Source organism: Balaenoptera borealis, assembly GCF_965194805.1.
Source record: "Balaenoptera borealis genome assembly, chromosome: 10".
NCBI classification, from domain to species: Eukaryota; Metazoa; Chordata; class Mammalia; order Artiodactyla; family Balaenopteridae; genus Balaenoptera; species Balaenoptera borealis.
The window spans coordinates 54,113,271-54,117,871 of record NC_138874.1 but is presented as its reverse complement, the minus strand read 5'-3'; positions in this window follow the sequence as shown (position 1 = coordinate 54,117,871).

Below are 4,601 nucleotides of genomic sequence, written 5' to 3'. Positions count from 1 at the left end.
TTCGCATCTCCAGTCCTAGGGACGCAATGACTTTATTGCTTTTCTTTTATTCCTCCTTAGTATGTTGTAGATTTCATTAATGGATCTTGGAATGGTTTTGATTGCTGAAAGTAATGCCCCCTCCCCCTTTTCTGGACTACCTTGAGAGAAAACAATCTTAAGAAAAATAGGATTAGGTTATACTGCAGGTTTAGTCCTCACTTTATTAAACTTTGTAGGTTTGTCCTGTTAGGGTGAAGTTACAGTATCTATTACTTGTGTATACTTAATACAGAGCTGCCTTCCTGTCTTGTAAATGCAGTTATGCTTAGTGCATTGTGTGTCCATGCATGAAGCAGTAGAAAGTTTTCTTTCTTTCCTTCTTTTTTTGGTAGAGTACATGGGCGTGAGTGCTCTGTATTTTTTAAAACTGTGTATACATTATTAAAGTATAGATTTTGTAAAATATAATAAAAACGTGGGTTTGTTTTTCATGCCAAGTGCCCTGCTAGTTTCCTGATGGCACTAAAGGCCTGTTTGTTTGGGGGGGTGATGATATTGAGTGCTTATCTGAGTAAAGATGTGGAGCGTTTAAATCTAATCCCACCAATTGGCAAAGTGCTGTTTTGTAATACTTCATCAAAAAAAGACAAGCTGATGAGAGTACAAGTAATTAATTTGAAAGTTTTCTCTGTCAACTTGGAAATATAGATATATTTTTCAAGGTTTTTAAAAAGATTAAATTAATTGAAATAATGTTTAGCTTTTAAGCAACTAGATTTACAGTTCCTTAATATTTTATTTTCCTTATTAAGCCAATTACTAACTACTAATTCCTTACAAGTACCCAAATATATATATTTGCATATATACATTTGTGTGTGTGTGTATATATATATATATATATATATATATATATATATATATATATATATATGGCTTTTGGAAGTGATTTTCTTTTAATCAGTACCAGTTGAGCAATGAGGGCTTCACTACCATCAAGGCTAATCAAAAAAGGAGCAATATAATATACGTGGTATTGGTTTGAATTACTTTTTATAAATTTGCTTAACCATTGGATGAATAAACCAAGCCCTTAATGTAAAGAACGACTTGGTCAACAGCACTGCACGCTTTTGAGAGAATGTCTTGCTAATAATTGGAAAAAGCAAGGCTCTATGCATTTGGAGCTTGTCACAAGTCACCAAAGCAGCATTTCCCAAACCCTTTTATTATGTGTTCCAACACCTAACATCAAGGCACAGCCACCTATTTGCCGTTTATCCACAGAGTCTTCATCAAAATTTTTACTTTCTTAATTATGCCTGATTATCAAAATCCTTTTGGTTTGTAGTGAGCGGAAGTATCTTCCCCATAAACTAAAACTTACAAAATCACAAGTGTATCACTAGAAATCCATTGAGAGACTAACGCTGAATTTCCCTTTCCTAATGATATCTGTTAATAAGAAACTGAGGTGTGCTCAGGACTTTCCTTCCTCGGTGCAAATTAGAGGATAAAATGTTTAACCTCTTGACTTCAGCAGCTCTTAGAAGACATTGTAGTTCCAGCAGACAACACGGCTCTAGAAGTGATGATGCCCAGACCACTGTCTGGTCCTACTCCGCTCTGCAGTGGGTACGGGGGCTATGGCAACCCTAAGGGCACCTGCCTTCTGGGCTATGGCAATCCTAAGGGCACCTGCCTTCCTCACTATTTGGGCACAATACTCTACTTATTTATACTTTAAATGCGTCATTAGTAACCCCAGTAAGTTTCTGAAGTTTGTAGAATGAAATAAAATCAGTGCTAAAATAGAATGTGTTAATCAGAGAGGATCTCACAGATGTATTCAGATGGTTAGTCCTCTTTTTAGGTAGGGTGCACATTCCTCTCTCTGGACTGTAAGTACCTTGCAAAAGAGAACCATACAGGGATAAACATGCAATATATATATTTGCTTATCAACTTAACAGCAGTTTCTTTTTTTAAAATTAATTTTTATTGGGGTATTGTTGCTTTACAATGTTGTGTTAGTTTTTACTGTACAGCAAAACGAATCAGCTTTACATATACATATATCCCCTCTTTTTTGGATTTCCTTCCCATTTAGGTCACCACAGTGCATTACGTAGAGTTCCCTGTAAGTAGAGGGAACTAAGAGGGAACATTAAGTAGAGAACATGCTATACAGAATGTTCTCATTAGTTATCTATTTTATACCTAGTATCAATAGTATATATGTGTCAATCCCAATCTCCCAGTTCCTCCCACCGCCCCCTTTCCCCCTTGGTATCCATACATTTGTTCTCTACGTCTGTGTCTATTTCTTAATGAAATCAAACAATTTAATTAAAATGATGCTATTCTAATCCTATGCCTCTTCTCCCCCGTCCCCATTCCCCCAAAAGAGTGGGAATCTGTTAACTGTTATGCTTTTAGTTGCCCATTTCCGTGGTTTGGAAATCTCTGGAAGCAACTTAGCTCTTACCAAATTCCTAAGCTTTCCACCCCACTTGATGTACTATTTTTTTCCTGAAAGATATTTGAGGGAAAAGTAAATGGGTCTCAGTGATCAAATCCAATCTATGATAAAACTCCTCAAACTGTATGTTGGGGAATCCATTATGGTTTATGGATTAGGAGCTTGGATAAAACAAATGTAAAATATTTGTGGAGTTAAGGTTCATTTATTACTATACATAATAGAATTTAGATTACCAAGCAACCTAAAAGTTGCTACAGTATACTATATTGTCTCACCTTTGAAAATCTGTGTTCTTTCTAGTTTGATAACAGAACATATTGAAATTCAAAAATATGCTTTTATTCGGGCTTCCTTTTCTTAAGAAATCAACAAATGTTATCAAGCATCTACCCATACCCTGCCTTCTTCAACATCATCCTTGTCCTTGTGTAGGCAGCCAAGAAGAATACACATGTACTAATCAATAAGCAGCCCTGAACAGTGTGTAGCTGAATGCTTCAACAGTATAGTATCGGTAATATGTGCCATAAGAGCTCCTAAGAGAGATATTAAATAATAGAAGAAGACCGACTTACAGGCAGGGTTTGAGTCCCATTAGTTATTATATGTGGGCTCTCCCTAGGTGCCAGCTGCAGGTTGAGGCCAAACCCCAGGGTCAGAAGTCTTGAAGAACCCTATACAAATGAATGGGGCTCTCAAGATGGGAAAGGCCATCTAAGCTAGTGGTTCTCAACCCAGACTGCTCATTAGAATCTCAGGTAGGGAGTCTTGAAAAATATACCAAATCTGGGGCCCCCAGTTCAAGAATTGATTTAACGGCTCTGAGGTGAGGCCTAGGCATAGGTATTTTTTCAGTACTCTCCCGGTGATTCTAACTGGCTGATGGGGTTGAGAACTGCTTAATTAAACAACATCTACTATGACACCATTAACGTCATTACCAAAAACTGATTATATTGATGTCACAGGCTTTGTATTTGCAGATCTTAAGAAGGATTAGGGTATCTTTCTTAACATCCAGTTACACCCAGTTTCTTAGTTAATGAGTTGACCATTATATTAATGAAGATCTAAAATTTCTGCTGGATATGAGCCAGAGGGAACGTATTTGGGTTGTGGTTAATAGTGCTGCAGGATTCAACAATTAAGGCTCAGTTCACTACTTAAATTTTGCCATCTTAGAGTAAAAGTGTTATTTTGGACTGAATTTGGCTCTGCTCTCTGATTAGGTTTCACTAAAGATATCTCTTTTTGCTACCTGTGGGTGAAAGAAATTTCAAAGCACATATAAGACCATAAATATATGACCAACCTTTTCACATGTATATCCATTCCTTTCTCTGATCATGAATATACTAGATGGTGCAAGCTTTAAAGAGTGTTTCATTGAATTAACACAGGACTTTTGGATTGCTGTTTCAAACTGGTAGTGTATCCCCAAAATACCCAAGCCGAAAAAAAACTACTGAGAGCAAGAACTTACCCATCTCACATACAAAGTCTGGGACCAAACCACAAAACAAAACAAACCCAATAACTAACTGAGAATAAATAAAATTTTATTTAATGAATAAAGGAACAGTCCATCACATCCTCTAAACTGCGTTTTAAAACATCCTGGTGAATTAAATACTGGTTCTTAGTTTTTCTTTTTCTAATTGCAAAGTTTCCAAACAAAACACAACCTCCAATAAATCTTTAAGAAAGCAGAACTAGGAAACAGCAACGGGTGTCATGGAGATGATGTGGGCTACTGGAATACAATACCATATACTTCCTGGAGAAAGACACAGTAAATGCTCACAAACATTTTGGCTTAAGCGATCATTGGTTTTCATTTCCAAAGAATATCTAACATGCACGATGCAGAGGAAAGGAATAAAAGCCAAGATCCATTAATTGCTTTCTAGTAATAGAGACGAAATATACAGTTTATATAGTTCACACATTTCAAAATGGTTACTATAATAGTTCTTCCATTAGGATTTCAATAACCAAAAAGGTACTTTAGAAAATAAGTTGACTCTAGCTTCCTGAGATGGAAGCATATCATGTCTGTGAGCCTTCTGGGGCCTGGTGTGTTTTCAAGTGGAAAGAACTCATGCAGGAAGAGAAAGGAAAAGCATGTGTCCCT